Genomic DNA, 22,331 nt, shown 5'->3' on the forward strand with positions numbered 1-22,331 from the left:
TAAGCAGGCTAATACCATTGCCAGGTAGACGGCGATGTGGGAACATTACCCTGGCGGTAGATAGACAAATGATGAGAGATGAGAATGAGTTTGGAGCATCACAGTTCCCCTTGTTAGAAAAAGGAGGGGCCAGGCCGCAATATATACCTTGGTCCCAAATGGAAAATGGAAACATGAGTTAGAAAAAATGACGGGAGTGAATAAATTACTTATTAATGGTCTTTTGATCGCCATACTAGTTGAGAGAGCTGATGACGTATAGACACGGGCAGGTTACCCTGGTGTGACTACAGTCAACACTGCGCATGATGGAGCGCCGTTTAATAGTTATAGAGCAGCAATTTGGAAAGCGATTCGAGTGCAATATCCGGACACATCTGATATGGGAGCTATAATGACTAGAAAAATGAAAGAGGCAGAGGAGCTGTTGCTTTACATTCATTCAAAGTTTTTCAAGATGCTTGGACACTTGGAACTTGTGAGGCTTGGGGGAAGTCTATACCTGTATTTTACCATATATTATGCCAAGGGCTGCCAGAGCAGGTATAGATGCAGCTGAAGAAATTAGCGGGGATTGAAGCTAAACCGTGGTCAGAAATCCACTTAGCCATTGCACATTATTGCAGACTCCTGCAGGAAAAGAATCTCAAAAAGGATGATACGCGAAAAGGTGAGGAAGCAAAATTAGTTCAGAAAAAGCTGTCCGAGTATGCTATTTAATGGGCAATGTTAACTAGCGTAGGTGGACCAAATTTTCAGCAGGCAGTAAACATGCCATAAATAAATAACCAAAGAGAGTTTGATCATACAAATAATGGATATGCTCCACTTGGAAGAGGATATCGAGGAAGAGGTTGGCAAGCTAATCAAGGGAATTGACAGAATAATCTGGAAGGTTTTCAGTATATGCAAAACGGTAAACAGAACATGCAATATGGGCAGATGGGGAGACCGTCACCTATATGTTGGACATGTGGAATGACAGGGCACATAGCTTGAATGTGTAGAAGCCAGGGGATGGTGCAGAACGATCAGTTTCCTAAACAGGGAATGCCAAATCCACCTGCATGTTCGCAGCAGAACGGAAATGGATTTGCGCAAGATCAAACAGTGAGGCAGCAAGTGCCGAGAGTGCAGAAAGGCTCGCAAGGACAGCAAATGACAGGTAATCACCCACAAGGACAATCGCAGCAATCTCCTATGCAACTTCAGCAGAACAAGGACACAAAACCGCAAATGACGCGTAGAATAAGAGGTGTCACTGTTGATGGAGGAAATCCATTCACGAGTAATGGAGTGAGACTGTGCCCGAAATAGGACAGCTCACTGGGAGACCTGATGTGTTCAGTCCTATCTGTAACGCCAAATCCTCATAAGGAACTGAGGATAGACGTAAATATAGGCAGCAAAGCTTTTTCCTTCTTAGTGGACACAGGTGCAACACGCTCGTGTAAACGTGAGGAGAAATTTTCAATGTCTGACAATGTGATGAATACTCAGGGCTTTACAGGAGCAACAATTGGTGTTCCTTTTACAGAAGAATTACCAGTCTCCATAGGAGAATACGATATGAAGGTGCCACTACTTTATTCGAGACAAACACCTGTCAACATATTAGGACGAGATTTGATGACAAAAATGAATATGACATTTTGTTTACAGACGAAGGCATAATATGCTCAATAACGGGAATGCATTATGTTAACGTGTGCGAGATGATCATGCAGGACAAATAGCGCATAGAGCGATACCACTCAAACCTGAGGTGTTCCATTATGGGATACATGTTCTGTTAACATGGCTACCAGGTCTAGTAGGCAGAACCATGAGAATACCAGATGAGTTTCTATTTAGGCCTCAGATACTCATGGACGAAGAGGAAAGGCACATTTTTCCCTTGGAAATAGAAGCAGCTATAGTCCGAGGAAAAATGGCTTTGCTTGATGCAATTGATGATAAAGGTAGACGATGGAGTACAACAATTGCTATTGAGGAAGGCTGCAGAATGACTCACGTCACTGATGAGGAATTGTTTGGAGATGACCTATCTGATGATTTTGTAATATTTGAAATGTGCATTACTTATTAGGTAAAGTCGGTTAAGAGAGAAGTTCTGCAGAGAATGATGCTAGCAAAGAAGGGTCCTGAATATTTTGATGAAGGTATGGTGAAAGTACCAGTTTCATTATGGACCACTGGCCCCTATGATGTAGGCTTACTTAAAGGGGTTGGGGAAGTGAAGATCAAATTGAAACCAGGAGCAATTTTACCTTGAGAACGGCAATATCCCATGTCTCGAGAGGCAGATGAAGGCATTTTCAAGACGATTTCGGCCATGATGGACCAAGGTATCTTAGTGACGTCAGAGTCACCATGTAATACGTCAGATAATCCTATCAAGAAATCTAAGGGGGGGTCTTGGAGACTAATAAAAGATCTTAGGCCGATAAACCAAATTTTAGAAGCTGAGTTCCCATAGTCCTGAACCCGTCTACAATTCTATGTAATATACCTGTCGATGCACGATATTTCACAGTGATTGACTTGAAAATTTCATTTTTCTCAATCCCATTGCCCAAGGACTCACAAGATTTGACATCATTCACCTTTTGGTTGCCCCAAGGGTACTGTGAGTCCCCATCAATTTTTAACAGAGTCCTCCACATGGACTTGAGCAATATTGCTTTAGAAAGCGTTGTGCTGCAATACGTAGATCACATTTTAGTTTGCAGCACCACAGAGGAAGAGTGCAGAAGCAATTCTGTTCAGCTGATGTTTATACTTGCTAACAAAGGATATAAGATTGACAAGGAAAAGTTGCAATATTGTCAACAAGAAGTGTTGTACATAGGCCAATTGATTTCACATGATGGAAAGAAGGTTCCCCCTGAAAGAGCTGAGGCCATTTTAAAAACAGCTAAGCCATACACGATATAACAGATGAAGAGTTTTCTGGGATTATGCAATTTTGTCAGGGCATGGGTCTGTGACTACAACTCATTTACAAGGCCTCTTTTACAGGCCTTGAAGAAAGCACAGGCAACACAAGAAAAAATTGTGAGGACTGAGGCAATGGAAGAAGGGTTTGATGATTTAAAAAAGGCAATCTGCACAGCCCCAATTCTAGGGATCCCCAATTATGCAGAGGAATAATGTTTTTTCTCGCATACAGATGGTATTTTTATGACAGCAGTACTCACACAAAGAACCACATTGGGGTCCAAGCCCCTTGCATATTACAGTGGAATTCTGGACCCAGTAACAAGAGGTCACTTTCCAATGCGAACAAAGTTTGGCAGGTGCCGAGTTTGCCATAGGAAAAGCTACAAACATAGTGATGAGATGTTCTATGACATTATTTGTTGAACACAAACTATTTTCTATTTTGGAAAAACTAAAAGGCACGTTGACTTCTCAAAGGGCTTCTGCCTATGAGGTTGTCGATTAAAATAGTTTGATGTAAAATAGTGAACCCAGCTATGTTTATAGCTGAGCCAATCACAGAAGAGTTCTGTAATGAGCTCCCTAGAGTAAAGGAGAATGCACACACAGGGGGAGAGGTTGTTTTCATTGACGGGTCCTCAAGAATCGATCAAAAAGATGGGCAAAGATACAGGCGCTGCGGTAGTGAAACATTTGGCAAATGAAGAATTTCGAGTGCTCGTGAGTACTGGATTTCCATCTCATTATTCAGCACAAGCTGCAGAATTATTGGCTTTGATACTCGCAGTCGAGAATCACGCAGACCAGGAAGTAAGAGTGTACGGCAACTCTGCCTACCTGACATCGACGGTGCCTGCAGGATTAGCACGCTGGAAAGGAGGGGCTACTTCTGAGCAGACGGCATGCCAATGCACCACGCAGCCTTATTGGACAGGCTCATTAAGGCACTACAACTCCCAGTGGGCATAGCAGTCGTTAAATGCACAGCTCACACGAAAGAGACAGATTTTATCTTGCGCGATAATCAAGTAGCAGATGCTAAAGCCAAGCGCATAGCAAAGACAGATACATTGATGATGAATATTGAAACCATTGTTGTAAATGAAAGAATTAATGTGATGATGATTGTGAGTGAGGGATATAATCAAATGCCAAAAACACAGATAGTGGAGCTGCAAGGGGAGGCACCGCAAGTGGAAACAAAATGTGGAAGCAAAGAGGGTGTTTCTTAAACCCCTCTGAAGCATTGTGGTGACAAGACAGCACTGGTAAACCAGTAATGCCTATAGCCTTATTAAGGGTGCAGCTAGAACAGTTACACTACCCAGCACATAATACTAGGGAGAATCTTGTGTAACCATTGCTGAGGATTGGTTTGTACTGAAACTAACGGAGCATGTTGCATTTTCTATGGTAAATTATATTGTTTGTAAACAAGTCACAGCTGGGCATACACTGTACATAGCAAGGGGAGTCATTTCAAGGCCTAATGGCCCTTTTCAGCACTTGCATATCGACTATGTCGACATGATGCAAGTATTTAATGGATACAGATACCTACTTGTTGTAGTGTGTCCTTTTTCTAGATGCATAGAGATGGGTCCATGCACAAACCCAGACTCTACATGTGCAGCTAAGTTCTTAGTGCGGGAAGTGTTTCCTAGATGGGGAGTGTGCGAGGTAATGAGATCAGATAATGGACCTCACTTTGTTAATACAGTTTTCGAGCAGATCAGCTCGTTGCTTGGTATAAGTGATGCTCAGCAAACGTCCGAAATTTTAGGGCTTGAATTGCAAAACTATTTGAACTGTATGACTTCAGTTTTTCTGTAATTTCAGGACAGTTGCAGAGACAAGGGTGTAAGGGAGTACAGAACACAGAAGGAGATGCTTCAACAAAACAATCTACTGAATTTCAACTTCCAAAACTTTACCCAGGAGATATGGTCTTAGTTCGTAACCACACAAGGAAAAAGTGGGACGAGCCCAGATTCAACGGTCCTTTTGTTGATGAGGAAGTAACACCATCTGCTGTCAAATTGCAGGGTAGGCACGCTTGGATCTTCCTGGGGAGACCAAGATCTACTCTGCATACACTCCTCCACGAAGAAGCTACAGTAATCGGGAAAGAACCACAGCATGTGCATAAGAGATCTATGACAAGGAAGAAGGACGCATAACCTAACAAGTGGAAAGAAAAGAACCCTTTAGTTGAACTGTGGCTTGATTTTGGACACTCCCTTTTGAGCTATAAAGAAAACGGTAAAAGGAAACATTCAAACACTCTGTGCATCCTAGTTGCAGAGTAATGGAAGATCTGCATGCTTAAAAGCCACAGTAGCTCATTGACTTTGGACTGAGGCATGTTTAAGCCTTGACAGAAATAGGAATGTGCCAGATTCTGATCATGGACACAGCTATTGGAAGAGGGTACAATACCCTGATTCCTTCTACATGGAGTTGTTTGGTTCTACTCATGCTGTTACCCAGTGATTACCTTTCTAGGCTCATACTTACTTATTTCGAGTTGGTGTTATGCTCTTATCCTACGATGGTGGGGAGAACTTGCCGCATTCCAGCTTATATTCAAAATCCTGACAATGAAAAGCTCATAAGAAGATTGCTCATAATCATCACTGAAGAGTTTTTGAAGTTGCCTGGCATTGAGGAAAACACAAATGCCCTTATCAATCGACGCAGCACATAGACTGGTCAGTGTGTGGTGTTCTTTTTTCTAATTGAAGAATACCTGCATCTCGTTGGAAGACACACAGATGTGGTAACCTTTCTGAAGGGATCCAAAAAACACTGCAAACTTGAATGTAATCCTGGAAGGAATTATAATCCAGATGGCAATCTATATTGAAAGAAATTACAGACCGGTGTAGAAACCTTTCTCCAAGGGACAGATCGAGGAAGAAAAGAGAAGACAACTTTTGTTGATGCTGACAGGGAAGCAACATGTCATCTGGACTGAAGCAGATTTGAGGTATCGATTGGGAACTGATAAATGAAGCAGATTTCATAGAGGCTCGCAGGGGAAATTTTTCTGCACGATAAATACACATTTGCATCTCGACTGGTGAAAAAAATGGTTCCAGAGAGAGAGAGAGAAAGTAATTTCCTAAACGCATCGAGAAAGCAGAGAGCTGATAGAGAGGACGAATGCTGGATAAAGACAACAGCTTTCAAAAAGCAATCTAAAAAATGCAGAACCAATAAAGTTTGTGTTTCCTTCCTTAGCATCAAATGATCGAGATGGGGACCTTAATGGTAATATTTTGTTGCCCCATGAGAATAGACGCACACATTGTCCAAGAAGTAGATGCTGCTAACTTACATATCAGTGCATCATCTACACATGTATTATATTCATACTCATATTGCTTTCACTGACAGTGAGAACTGAATTTTATTTATGAGCAAATAATGCAAAGATTCCTGTATGTGTTTCTGAGCATAAGGAAAAGGTAAGCGTGGAAACTACAAGGCAGCCTAGACCCAACATAGTTATTCCTGTCCCAAGAAAAAATGGGAAGATACCTGAGCTTGAAATTGATGTTGTTAGTAATAAGTCACACACAGCACTTGGTTCAGAAACTGCTTTTAATCATCGGAAACTGGTTCAGCAAATCAGACAAGGTAAGGGGTTGATAAAGGTTGGGCCTACACAGGCAATATATGTAGACACACCAGGTCCAGTGACAAGAATCCCAAGCACAAGTCCCACAGAGAAATCACGTACATAGATGATAGCCAAATTTATATGGCCACTTTTAGCTGTTGCTAGAAAAAGACAGATGGATAAGGAAAGACTTGCTGAACTTTCATCTACGCAAGGAACACAGATGGATGTTACTGCAAACACTCCAGCCAGAAGAAGGACCAAGAAGATAATTATGAACTGAATGATTATCTGGACAGCACAGCACACTTGGGAAATAAAATATGGTACCAACACATGAAAGAAGTTGGAAGAAGCACATCAGAAGAAGAATGCTTCGTATTTGCACTCCTACCATACAGCATGGGGAAGTCAAAGATCTTCATAGCTATTGAAATATATGTCCTAACTGCACACTGTATAGTGCACCTAGCTTTCTGTAGTATCATCGGCCAGTTCATGGGTCGAACAGCCTCTCTCAAATGGGCAACTGAAGGAACAGATCCAAATGAAGATGACTAAGTTCAAGACATAAAGACAAGAAACAATGCTAAGACAAAGAACGTTGTGATCAGATATGAGAAACCTGGAGTAAAAGGAACCGGAATAAGAAGAGAATTGAATAAAAAATGGAAAGTTCCAGGACACTCCACAGAAGACATCTGCAGATGGAGAAGCGGGGGACAGATGCAGATTTGGGGAATTGTCCTATCAGTAGATGGCTTGGAAGACAGAGTAGTGATCTGCAGAGACTGGGTAATAATGGGTCACTACCACCAACAATCGAGACCATTATGGCCATAACTTGCTAAACTACTGACATGGGTCAAAGACAGAGGAGGACCCCTGCAGATAGTACCAATGGAAAGTTCTAAATTATGCTTCAGAAATAATGATAAAAGAAAAATGGGGGAGAATCAGAACTGTAAACGAATCTCAATGCACCAGGAATGAATATCAAAACAGCAGTAACTATGGATCATTATTGGGCTTGTGGATCCAAGGCCTACATAAGACTGCCTAAAGATTGGGGAGGAATCTGCAAATTGGTGAATGTCCATGTTCCCGCGTTGGTGATTCCTAAAAGTGACTTAAACATTGATAGTTTCCCGAAAGCAGATGCACATCTGAGGAAGAAGAGATCTGTGGAGCTGATAAAGCGAATAAAGAGAGAGAACTACTTTTCAGCCAAATCAATAGAAGATTTTGACTCTATGCCATATAAACATAGACTGCTCAGCCAGACTTCTTCAGTGTTCACATTGATCTTCACGCCAAGGATTCAGGTTGGAGCAAATACCAAGTGGCTTCAGGTCACCAGATGGTAATTGCTGCAGACGATTAATACTACCATCAAGGGATTCAATGCAATCAGAGAACAATTGAGAGGTGTAAGGTCGATGACCCTCCAGAACAGATATGTCCTGGATATGATTACAGCTATGGATGGAGGAGTTTGTGCCAAAATCGGAGAATCTTGTTGCACATTTCTACCTTCTCATGATGACGAGAATGGAGCATTAACAAAGGCCATAGACAAGCTAATGAAACTCCATGGCCAGATGATAGAAGAGGTTGAAGATATTGCTGATGACAGCTGGTTTGGATCACTTCCACAATGGATGGCAGATATGTTCAAATTTCTTAGAACTTTGATCAAGATAATAATCTCACAATGCAAGAAGACAGCAAAGAAAGCCATAGGGATGAAGATTATGATTGATGTTGAACCAGGATGGAAGCCTGAAGATCTGACAGTTGAAAAAAATCTAAGACTTTGTGAAGACCAGTATCCATGCACCGGAGGGAACTGTCACGATGCATGCCCCCGGAAAGCCAGACCAGGCCCAGCAACCCCAGAAGCAGGCATCATGCCACTTGAAGCATGCCCAAAAACCCCAGTTAGGGGCTCTTTGGCTAAAGTCCTTGCGCCTATGGCGCCAGGCTCATAAGAATAAAGTCAGTCCTGGCGCCATGGGCGCCAGGCTCATTACAGAAATCTTACCTGTTGCAGACCATGCTGCATACCTACCTGATGCAGACCATGCTGCACGAAGCCACAAGCCAAATGAGGCTTAAAGGAACTACTTTACCTCAGGGACTCCTTTCCTCTCGGGTGGGGCTGTGGAAGAATACTTACCTGGGACTTCTTCCAAGGCTATTTAAGCCACACCCGGACAGCCACACGTGCTTCGCGTTATTCTGCTTGCTGCAGCGTAATGCTCACCGTGTCTTCAGCAGCTCCAGTCTTCAGCCACGCCTGCTTCAGCCCTGGAACACCTGGAACAAGAAAAGGAGAAGGAGAAGAGGTCAGAACAAAACCCTTACCTGAATCCTTGATCCAGCACATCGTCGATCTGGAAGAGAGAAGCCTTCTCAGGTGCATTGCCACGCACCTCGCAGAGCCGTGCTGAAGTCACCAACCAGGGCTGCATTCCTTTACTCCATTGCAAATCCAGCATCTCCAGGCCATTCTTCAACACCTGGGGGAGACAAGAACAGATAGGTAAGCAAGGGCAATACAAACCACCCCCAAAGACTTACCTGATTTACCACAGGGGGGTACTCACCTCATCTCGGGTCGGCGTAGTCAATTCTGCATCACTGCCGCACCCCGGCCCCTAAGGGGAAAAACAAGGACAATACAAATCACCTCCAAAGACTTACCTGATTACCACAGGGGGGGTACTCACCTCATCTCAGGTCGGCGCAGTCAATTCTGCATCACCGCCGCATCTCGGCTCCTAAGAGGAAAAAACAAGGACAATACAACCTAACCCCAAAGACTTACCTGATTACCACAGGGGGGGTAGTCACCTCATTTCGGGTCGGCGCAGTTAATTCTGCATCATCGTTGTACCCCGGCCCCAAAGGGGAGAACCACAATAGAATTACCAGGATCTTACCAATAGCCACTTGGAACTCTTCTGGTGGTTTAAATCCGCAACCTGCAAGGAATCTGGCAGAGTGAAGATCAGACTTTTGAACTCTTATGAACAATTGGACTTAGAGTCAATACTGGAACTCACCAATTCCTCCACGCCAGTGAAGTAACTGGTTGTCTACGCGCCCCTGCGCTCGACGCAGGATGGAGAGCTCATCTTTCCAAATCTTCAGGTGAGATTAAGAGGGAACTTCAGGAGTGTTCTGTGGGCAGACAAGGGGAGTGGGAAGGCGGGTTAACGCTCAGATTACGGGAGGTTAATTCCCTTTCTCCATTGCAGAAAGATATTTGTACGAGTCCAACAAACGAAGCTAAGTGGGTCTGTCCAGTCTGTCATCTCGGCTCTACGTGTTACTCTGGTGGAAGCAACAGCGGGCCAGTCCAGATCGACGCCCCCGTGGGAATCAGGTGAGCGTAACAGGAACAAAGTTCCTGCATCCAAAGGACCATAAGAAGTATGTGGGAAGATGGATCTATTGCAGTCCAAGTGGACAGTGCATGCTCATGACATGGAACATTGATGAGCATGTGAAATCAGGTGGATGCTTGAAGGGAGTCATAAAGATATGGATCCCTAAGAAGCATTTCTTCAGACCAGAAAGTCTGGATATGGAAGATGATGTGAAAGTGGTCGATAATTCACCCAGAGGGGGGAGTAGAGAGGAGGAGCCAAGTACCCCCACTCCAACTGACCCGCCTACATTACCTGAAACGTATGAACCAAACGTATGAACCAAAGTATGTGACATATACTGAACAGTTAAACCAGCAAAGAGAAGAGCGTGGGCTCTGTGCAGTACCCATAAGAATACCCATAACTAAGAGAATATGGGAGGTAAAGTACCCATTGAGGAAACCATACTTGCATCCAAGACAATATGATGGCTATTTGAATAAGATTCCTGAAGAAACAAAGAAACTAAATGACAAAGAAGAATGGTGACATCCTACAAAGTTGAATTGACACCTATATAAAAGATGACCAGACCAGAGAGGCAGACAATTTATAAGGTACAAGAAGATGCCAAGAATAAGTGACATCTTTCGATGAAGATGAAGAGACTTATGCCGCAGACTTGATGAAGATACTTAGATAGTTTAAACATTTATAGATGCAATGAAACACAAGCAGCAAAGCAATCATGAAGCTAGCCACATGCTTTTAAATAGATTAGACCGTTGCAAGCGCCAACATATACATATATACCTCAATAAATACATATGGGCAAATAAAGAATAAATGTTTCCACTATGTATAAAGCAGTACTGAACAAACAAGAAGGCCTCATTCAGTGTCGCAGCGGAGAAAAGCAATTGAATTAAACAGGATAAAGGTTCAGTTAAGGAGTTCACTGAGCCAGGAAAGCCAAGGTCTTATCAAACTGGAGTTGGCTGACATTGCATACAATTAACGTGAAAGAACAGAAGCTCCTGTGCAGAGAGGTGAAGCAAAAACAAAAGACGTCAGAGGACTGTTGAAAAATACACAAAAAGGCTAAATTTCATGGTGTCCAGTCATGTGATAGAGGGAAGTTTGACGAGTGAGATGATCACACCTACGCACGGAAGCTGGCTAGTGCCTGTACTCCAAAAAATTCTCAGAACACAGTGCAAACTCGAGGCCAACTTCAAAGTACTAATTGACACTGGATCATCATTGAGGTGATGATGGATGATATTTTAATTGGTGGGAAGCTGGTGCAAAGACGAGCTTATCCGCACCTGGTTGTTCAGTCTGCGTGCTGCTAACATAGTTAGGAAAAGTACTGACGGGGGTTAGAAGCCAAACAATTGTAGGGGACCTCGTAGCTGGGGTTCCTATAGTGTGTGTAGCCAATGAGACTTTGTCCATTTAGTGACGTTCATAGTGCCCATTTTTAGGGGAGGGCTTAGTCACCCACCTTATGTTAACTATCCAATTACCTCTTTAGGTTACTCTATACAGATATAGAACCTATGCTTAGTTATTCACTTAGAACCAATCCCACCTCCCAATAGGTTTTAGTAGTTTGCCACGTAGGATAATGTTGGTAATGACGCAGGTCAGTACGTCAGTGATGATCACTTTTGGGTACAAAAGCCCAGCTTTTTTATGAAGTAGTTAGAGTCAGAGTATCAAGCGATTGCTGATGTTCGTTGTACTCCCTGTTTTAAGATATTTGAAATTAAAACAGACAAACTTTGCCTAACTATTTGTGCCGCCTTGATTGTTGATGTATGAATAAAATCTGCATCCACATCTATCTCCCGGGTACCGTTACTCATCTGAAAGGGCTGGAAGCCTCCAATTCAGAGGATTGTTCAGGAATATCTATTACAACAATATATATAATTTATTTGTGAAATTAAGAAAGTAGGCTTGTTGGAGAAATACTATTCTGCAATGTTCTCTTTGTCTGGAAATTAAAAAGATGGAATGTTTTTAAGTATTCAAAATTAGAACAGATGTATAATATATGCATATTATCTAAAGCTAGTGGGTGATGCAATCAACTATGTTTTTGGACTGCAGAATAACTTTTATTTTAACTCATAGTATAAGCAAGAATGGCTGAATATATTGTAGTGTAGTGTGAGGTTCTTTTGTAGTCTTTGGTAGTTTTATGTGAAAAGGAAGATTTGTTTTTTGCAGTATATCTTGTTAATGTAGCTATTTGGAAATTAGGGAATTGTGCAATGCTACGAGGGCATTTCAGTACTGAGATGTGTGGTTTAATACTTCAAGTGTATATGAATTAGGGCAGCCAAAGTGATTTTAAATGTGGGTATTACTAATTCACTAATGTATCTGTTATGAATATTAAAACAGTGTTGTTATGGAATCACACATTATAGTTAGGAAGCTATTAACTTTTGTATCACGTGCCGGTAAAGGTAGGACAGTTTCCCAGTATCTGCCGGTAGCAGGGTGCAGGAAAACCAGGGAAACTTGTAATTAGGAACTGTCTCCTACACTAACACCTCATAAAATACTTAACAAACATTCTTGAGCATCTTGTTGAGTATTTTCAGAAAAATTGTCTCTTTCTGTTTCTACAGCTACTACATGTCGAATTGACATTGCAGAATGTATGTCTAGTAGCCTTTCATCTACTGACAGTTTAACACTTGACAATTCTGCACCTACATGTTTGTTCTACTGTTGAAGATACTATTTACATGAGTGGTGTCATTTGAAACAACATACACAAAGCTGCATTTGAGTAGCATTCACCTCCTGTGTCATTACTAAATCTACAGTGGCAGTATTTCAAATCTGCGTTGCTTTCCAACACTGTTGGATGGCATTCTTCTAAAGAATGTACAGGAACTATTGTATTTTAATTAATCTTTACCTGTTGCTTATTTGTGGTTGAAATAAGTCTTACAGGAATAGGTAACAAGTCAAGATGAGGAGCATACAGTAGATGCAATCTATTGTACTCTTCAATACATGAAATGTCAGCTGTCACTTTTGTCTCATCAAATTTTAATAAAACAATCCTTCTTTCTTTATTACTTGTGACAGTGCTACATAGGGCATTCCATCTTTAAGCACTATTGGCCTCATCATGAGTTGGACGGTAGCCCTTACATTTATGAATCTATTTCTAACGTGACAAAGCCCGTGGACATCAGGGCACAGAGAAAAGCTCTCGGAAGCGTGCAACAATGTGATCAGGGAGGGAGGACTGGATGACTAGATTTTAAGAAAAAATAATAATTTTCATAGCTTTTTTGAAGATGAGTAGATTTCTTTCGCAACGTAGGTCCATCTGTTACTTATTCCATGCTATAGCTGCTTTAACATGGTAAGAACTTTCTTTTCCATTAACTCGACAGGTTCTAGGACGTTTCAGCCACATGGTATCTTTGCATCTAGTATTTCTGGCTGAGGTTTGGACAGTGATGCATGTTTTGAGGTAGCTAGGTGCATCACCAAACAAACATTTGTGAGTCAGAAAATTGATTTTAAACTCTATTCCTGCTTCCATTACAGGCTGCCCCTATCACAAGTTAGGTGCTAAATGGGCTGTTTTACCTCAAGCTATTTTCTAGAGGTGAAAATCCAAATTAGTGCCCTGTTTTCGGCATAATTACTGCTGGCAGTATTAGCGCGCAGTATTTGCACCGTAAATTCACAATTGGTCCAATTGACCCAATGGGGAATGGGGATTTACTGTTAATGCCCAACCCGTCATCTGGTGGTAATACCGCCAGACCGGTTGGGGCTAACGCTATTACAGTTGGGTGGTATTACAGTCGGGATAACGCCCAACTCGTGATGAGGCCCTATGTGGCCTACGTCTATCGCTGCAGGTTCTAAAGTCAATCCTTGTGATTTATGAACAGTTATTGCATATGCAGAGAAGAATTATTTTCACCAACATGTCTTTGAAATCATAAATTGTGCAGAAGTATAACAAATCAATTGAGGCTTCTCAACACAATCAAACTTAAGAAATGCAGCCAATCTCCTCATTGCTCCATTCACAAGTCCTATTTCAACATTCAGGTTCAGCTTTAACATACATAGTGCATTTAAGCACATATTTAAAACTGACTCTAGACCTGCTGTTTTTTACATAGATTTTTCTTATTAACTTAATCACGCTTTTGCATCTAATTCTAGTGGCATACAATGCACATCAAGAACATTGCACAATTCTATTTGTATAAATGGTTGCTTCTCAGAGCGCATCATTAAGGAGTTTAACTTGTCACACTCTGCAAGTGTTGACATCAAAGCAACATAAATAATGTTCTTTTCTTGGAGATTCAACGTGATATCAGGTCCAGTGCAAGTTGCGTGAAGACTGTTTTAAGACTGTTTTCATATCATCCTCAAGCAAACCTATACAAATGTTTGTTTACATTTCTGCATAGTCTAAATGTGCAGACTGCCTCATATTAATGATAAGCTCCTTATATTCAAAATGATTCTAAAGGTTCACATTACCAGTATTACCTATAGTTTTCAGACTACCTTTTGATTGAATAATCTTGAAGACTGGTTTGCCTTTCACTGGAGTTAACTGTAACAAAATACCAAAAACAAGCACATGTTTGCTTTCAAACAAAGCATCACAGTCATTCCTGAAGACCTCTTGCATTCACAATTGAATGAAAGCTAGCAACAAGTTAGATACCATACTCACTTAATCCACAATTAAGACATTTCATTTTCTCGGAACTCTCCCTACTTTTTTTGCTTAAGCTTCCAATATTCAAGATTATTGTCAGGCTCCACTGGTATCATCAACAACTGATATAAAGAAACACCACCTATATGGAATGTTTCTAAGCATTTGGGATCAGTCACAATATATGAAACAGAGCAATTGGTCACATGAGGTATCATTGCTCTCAATGCATGAATTAGAAAACATTTTCCTACAACAGCCTGTCCAATAACATACATCAATAAAGGGTTGTAGAAGACACAAGAACATTCATGCTTATCATGTTTAAGACCATGCAAAAAATGACCTTTTGTTTTCTCATACATTTTCTTTTGCTATTTTTTTAGCTTACTTACTAACATCGGCATATTTGTATGTAAAGGTTTTATTTGTTCAATTGCACTCTTCATTTCTTCCATGGTGAGTTCAACATCTGTTTTAATAATTGGATCTCCTAACATATTTTCACTCCCTTCAGCAGATTACTGATTGCCCTCAGGAGTCTCATTTTCCAATTCAGCTGCCAATAGTTCCTTTTGGTGTATTTCTGTTTGCTTTAATTCTAAGTACTGTTTAAACTCTGTGTAAATGATATTTACTTTATTTGCAAGAAATTACTGTTAAAACATGTGTAATTACAAACTGCTATTCCTTATCTCTTTCTAGGTGATATGTATGCCTAGGTGATTTTCCAGTTACATGGTGTTAAACAGAAGTAAACACACTATTTCTTTGACCAACTGGGAAAACAGGCCTAGGAAATCCATATCTGCACTTAGTATAGTACTTGTCTTTACTTTAACGTTTTCTTTGACAGTACTTTCCACACATGTGTATTCAAAACCTTTCCACCTTGTTCCATAGATCAGCATTGACATGCTGAGCAGGGATAAAACACGTATATGTTTCAATAAATTGCATCACGCAGCTAACACTATATTTTCTCCAAAAGTAATGTTCTACAGTGCCTAGTGGACCATTTTCTTTATTACATATAATATGTAACATTGCCAAAAATCGGTTTTGGAAGAATCTAGATACACTAACAGTGTCCATGGCACACAATTCTGCTGGTGTCATATGTACTATACCTACTATAGTTGGATTACTTTCTCAAATCCACTCTGCAAAATCATCCCAGCCATCCTCGGCACAACTTAAAGGGGATGTTCGCTCAAAGAATATATTGTCCCTTTTGTTCAGTCATGTATTTTTAAGCATACTGTAATAGATCTTTAAAAAAATTTCCTATGCATCTTACCTTCATTTTCCTCGCTTTTGCAAACGCGAAAACAACGTGTTGGGCACAGCCATCTTGTGCTAATCTTATCTGTTGATGCATCACCCTAAGTTCAAGTGCCCTCGCAGCAAGAATACACATCGCCTGTCTCTAAAACTGACATCAATAGTCCAAACAATATGCTCTGCCTATTTTAATAGTGTTTGTGGCCAACGTAGCCAAACGTGCCCCGCTATCACCCACACCATAATGTTACTTAAAACAGAACCAGGAAGATAAACACACACATCCTCTCACAGCGCGTAACATTTCTTTCTTGTCCTAAATAAGAGAGCAAAACATTTATTTTTATGAAAACATCAATAGTCAGCAATGTAACAAGTGCTTTTATTTTGCAAAGAACACTCACAAGAGACCATTAAGTCCACGAAATGAATTATATGTTTTTGCAATACAAGTTATAACTAGCAAACATCGCATGCTTCGAATGTTCTTTATAACTTCCTTGCAATCAGCAATCGATCAATCCCTGTTCTCCAATTCTTGTGTGTCCTTATGTTACACCAGCAAAACTTTCTAATGACGCACATAGTGTTCACTTTGTGAGAAGATATGGATTATTTGTACTTTCGAGTGCAACGCTTTTGCTTCAGCATGTTTTTACATCATACATGCTGACAGGTTGCTCCTTATTGCTGGTACTGCCAAAGGACCGATTGGTACCTGTTGGTCGTCCCACATAACAGTGATCAAATAAGCACCGTTTATGATTATCCGACAATGTTGATTGAAGAATCCATTTGACGGTAGCTGGAAACTAAGGCATGCACACAATGGTACAATATAGCTGTGTAGATAACAGAACAAAATAATTTATTTTAGTAGCCATTCTGTAATTGAATATAACAAGTTACCATATAATTCAGAACTAGGTGAAACCTAATCATAAACACAAACCACACAGAATGAACACAGACGTCAGAACATGGCGGTGTAGTTGAGACCACAACATGTATGAAAGGTTAGCGATGTGAAGTAGGTATAGCTCTTAATGGGATGGAGAACCAGATGTACCCACTTCATATAGGAGGTCCTACTAGAAAATAAGGACAGAGATAGTACCGTTTTATGGTGAACCACAGACCGATGGCAATATAATGGAAGTGGTAAGATTATTGTTCTAAAAGAGAACCAAGTGCCCACAGAAAAGGTTCACCCCCCCTCCCCGAAAACCCCCACTTTATGGTGCACAAAGATGCAACAGTGACAGCACACCAGGATATCCACAGGACAAAGCGGTGTAGATATCATTAGCCTTCATACGGGTTCTGGTTGCGGGTCTTCAAGGAATAATCATCACAATATGGTCCATCTAACCACTCATACCTCTGCATTGGTGTGCAAGGCCAGTAAGCAATTCGCCTCAAAAAATCATACCTCTATTCACTCCTCTTTAAACTATACACAGATAAAAGTCATTACTAGACAGATAAACAAACCATGAGTTAAGCACTCGCTTTTTGATACTGCACTGCATAGATATCATTCAACATAACTTGACATAATGCACTGTGTCCATTTCTTTGGTCAAATCAAACATTCACACATCACTGATTTAGTCAATATGAATATAGCACACATGACAGTTTTAATCGCACAAATATTATGTATAGTTTATGTCTATGTCGGTTTATGTCTATATGTTTATTGAGTGCCGAAAGCCTGTAGGCATCGGGGCGCTGCACGAAGAGATAAACAAGACAGACAAGCCTAGAATGAGAAAAAAAAGAGGGAACCAAGGAGCGAAAGCAGCAGGTCTAAGTGAATAGTCTGGTTATCAGATTTTTCCTAAAGCTAAAATGATTTTTTTCTTTCCACAGACATTGTTCACATAGTTGAGCTTACATAATTTCATAAAGTTCCATTCTCTTGTTGTCACGCTGAGTAACCTCTCCTAACAACATATCGCAGAAATGGAAATTTCATTTTTGGATGTCTACTTTCAATATAGTAAATGTTATAATTTTTTGTGGGTATTTGACACATTGGGCCTCATTAGGAGTATGGCGGTAAGGCAACAACGGTGCTGGTATTGCTACCAGCACCGTTGCTAAGGTACCGCCATACTAGGACATCTGCTTGCAGGTGCCCTAGCAGCCACCTGGTCTGACCCGGTACGGGCACTGCGAACAGAACATGATGGTAACAACGGTACCTTTATGAACAGTACTGCTGCTTCCATCCTCCTATTCCTATTGAGCCCTATGGGGGCTCAAATGGGAATGGGGACGTACCGGCTCCGGCACCCGCGCAAGGGGAATTACCGGGTCCGCCAAGGTCAGAATGGCCCAGTGATTCCCCTTTCATGGGTGCCGTAGCCGGATGTGAGCTTGGGGATAGCCTTGCCGGTACAACTGGCAAGGCTACCTCCAACCTTGTAATGAGGCCCATTGTGTACTTCGAACAGTTGCTGACTTTCGCTCAAGGCCAAATAACAATAGCAGCCTGTTTTCATTGATTGAAGCCAGAGACAGGTAGGTCTTTATCGATTTTGTGATGTAATGCCACAAAAAACAAGACGCTGCTTTTGGCAAGTGGTTCAGAAAACCAAGGACAGCTACAAACAGCTATGTAAAATATGTTTTGTGACAGGAACATAAGAACAGTCCAGAAAATGATGTGTCGATGTTACGTCCGGGGATATATCAGATCTGTAAGAAAATGTAATTGAAACCCCATCTCTCCCTCATCCAGCACTGTGTCATGGCACAACGCATACCCCTACTCCTAGTGTGCTATATACAAAGCACCCATCATTACTATGTGCCTGTTCCGCACTTGAATCATTTTTTTGCTACTTACACGTCTGCCAAATATTGCACGGCTCTTACACGTCCATGCTCCCTTGCGCACCTGAAGCAGCCCTCTCTACCATCATGTGAGACAGGGTGACATCGCGTGCTTATACTAAATAGGTCTCTAGTATGTTCATTATAAAGTGAAGTTGCCACACGAAACACAAGGTGAACACTTGTACCGGCATTCTACAACAAAATTCTATTTCAAAGCACCACAAGCCAAAATGGGAACGCAGGTTGGCCATAAATAATTCTGAAATGGTAAATTACATTCATGCTCCAACTAGGCCTTGTGCCAATCATCCGTTCTATTGCATAGGAGATGGAAGGAGGAGCCCATGGGTGTACAAGTGCTGGAGGAGGGTGTTAAGATGTATTTATAAACTGTGACCTGATGGGCAGAAGTTTAGGAGGCCACCCTCGGTTTAGTGAAACAGGGGAACTTTCAGGACAAGCCAGACCTAGGTAGCTTGGCAGGCGGTCAAGGCTAAGTCTCCGGAGGGGTGAGAGTGATCGGAAGCCCACAATGAGCAGACACAGCAATCAACCACAAATTACTCTTAGACAAGTGTATATGAAAGATATCTATACATTTATTGTCGACCGGACCAATAGACACAAGTAAATTTTCGTTATGCGAAAACAGTTACCACACACAATGCTCTACTATACTGCAAATATACAATACGTTTCCTAATGCAACAAATGAGGAAAGCACAGCCAGAACCTGTAAAGAGAAAGGTTGGTTAACACATTAGGAGTAATAGATAATTCTTTGGAGTCATTCCCTAACTTTCTAGTCCAGCCCTAAGAAGTGGGGAGCCTTGTGGTCAACCGCACAGTTGTGCGTAAAAGCTTACGATTGTGCAGGTGAAGAAAAAAGCGGGTCTTCTTGGGAAGGTTGTAGCAAGTCAGCTTGAGCTGATGAAGAATTGGTTCCCACTATTCGAGTAGGATGTGCCCTTGGCGGCAGAACAGTTTTCAAAAGGTGAGAATAGCTAGTGAGCGCGGGCTAACCCAGCCTAGACCGAATACCTTTATGGGATATTCGTGCGTAAAAGGGATTGGTTGTGCCAGGGGGAAACTGGCAAGTGATACAAGTACTCACCGACCCTTGGCACAGTCCTGACCAAACTTTGCCAGTTTAGTCAAGGTCGCTAATAGGTTTGAGTAGTATTGACTCGGAGGATGGGCCAGGTAACCTGTGGGAATCATGAGGATCAGACCAGCGGTAACTGAGACAGTTGGGTCATTTTCAGTGAAGGGAAAGCGGTGTAGAAGGGAACCTTTTTTACCAGTTTGCGGAACTGTAGAGGGTGCTTCAGAAGTCTGAGAGGGTCATGGATCCTTTTGGGGAGGCAGGCACCGGCAGGTGAGAGAGACCTGCCACTCAGATGTTTTTGACTGTTATGGAGTTGGAATCAGAGCAGCATACTGCTGTTGAGCGTACTATTTAGGGAAGGAAAGTAGGAGATTGTGTGGTCTCAGGACAAGAGTACCAAAAGCATCCCCAGAAACGTGTATTCTAGACAGAGGATAAGCAATATAAATGAAGGAAAAGTAAAAGATATACAGTAATGAATCATAAACCTGATTATATCGGCATGAATATATACTTTTTCATATATTATCTAGCATTGAAATTGCAAGTGAAATACCAATATATTGTTTCTGTACAATGTCCAAACATTGGTCAACATATCAAAAATTTGATTGTGAGCAGATTTTGAAGACAGCTACAAATCATTTAAATCTGGAAGTCAACCTTTCAACAAGTTCCAATTATGGAGGACAGGGCTCGTTTGCAATGTTCTGTGGCATTGTATGTGTCCTGGGAACAAAATCAGGAGCCATTCCATGAGTATGGATGGTCAACACAGTCAATGTCAGATCATTCACAAATTCAAAATCCATTTCCTCGTAGATTGGCTAGGCCACCCATTGTTTGCTTCATTTTTGTAAAAACCATGAGGTAACAAAGCATCCTGAAGTTTCCTGCAGTTTTCACTTGTTCCCTCCCAATGTTCTCATTGTGCACAAGTAGAGCTAGTCTTGTTCTAACCTCCAGACTGTCTATGCCGAAATGCAACCTTTTGGGCATGTACTTTAAGCACATATTATGGAACACCTCAAGATCTCCAAAATTACAGAATTGTGTGAGTCCCTTCAGGACTCTTGAAAGTGTTTTATCGTACACAATCGTCTCAAGTGCTTTGTGTGGTGGAGAACATGGCACCAACCACCACTTCTTGCGTTCCTGCTCCTTCGATAAAGGTTCATGTGCATATCGGTGGAAATGTTGGTTTTCTCTCCATGATTGTATGTTGGAACAGTGTTCCATCAATGAACACCATTTTTCTAGTAGAATTTCTACAGATCCATCACAAGTTTTGGAGCTCCACTGAACCATTTTTTTAAAATTTAATTTAATTTAATGTGATTTAGTTTACATAATAAACTTTACACATAATATATAGAAGCCAATAACATATTATCCATAAAACAGAAAAGAGAAACGAAACAAAAAATGATAAAAAAGAAAAAACAGAATAACTTCATTATATTCATGCAAAATATAATAACAAAAAAAACACATATTTCTAAAATCCACATTACACCTATCTAAAACAAATAAACAGGAAAACAATTAAACATTGAAAATTAAAAAAAATGATCGTCTAGTAACATTCGAGAATTCCCTTTCATTCCTTCAGTCATATATACCACTCATTGTCCTATTTAATAGAATTAGATATTCTTAAATTGGCTCTGCTAAGTTAAACATACTTATATAAGGTGATTTTCTAAAGGCACCTATCCGGCTTAGCGCAATCACTTACTATTAATTATATTGCCAATTTCTTATAAAGATATGCCCAACTTTTTCTATCTTCAACCAGATATTGTACAGAGCAGTCAGCAAACACATACTGCTAGTGTTAGTACAGTAAAGCCAGAATGACATCTCCCAAATAGCTTCCGAGTTGTGCACATACATACCAATGTAATACTTAATTGTATTGGCCATTGTATGACATTCGGTCAGGAGATGCTTAGCTGTCTCGCGGATCTCCTGCTCTTTACACAGGTGACAGTACCATTGCTCTATAGGATCTTATCTACAATCCCTGCCACCATCCTGGTAGGGAGCTGCTCCATTCTAAATAGCAGAATTAAGTGTCTGAGCCTTTTAGAGGGACATAGATTCAAATATTCCTGCGGCTTCTTGAAAGAGTAGAGTCTGTGTTGTACAAATTGGTATTTTTTTTTTTACTTATTCAGATGGTCAAAGTTCTCCAACCAGTCCCATAGGTCAATACGCTTCGCCAGAGCATTCTGCATGTCCTCAGAGAAGCTCCCTCCTCTACATGACCAGCATATTTCCACTAGGAATTTTTCCATGGAACCTTTCAGCGAGCAGGTGGCATTTATTTTGGACATTTCCTGATAAACCGCTGTTATTAATGCATTTTATGTTCCGCAGCTCATCTTTAGGTAAAGACCTGCCCTCTTCTTCAGC

This window comes from Ambystoma mexicanum, chromosome 6q, assembly GCF_040938575.1.
Source record: "Ambystoma mexicanum isolate Mex_15411 chromosome 6q, UKY_AmexF1_1, whole genome shotgun sequence".
NCBI lineage: Eukaryota > Metazoa > Chordata > Amphibia > Caudata > Ambystomatidae > Ambystoma > Ambystoma mexicanum.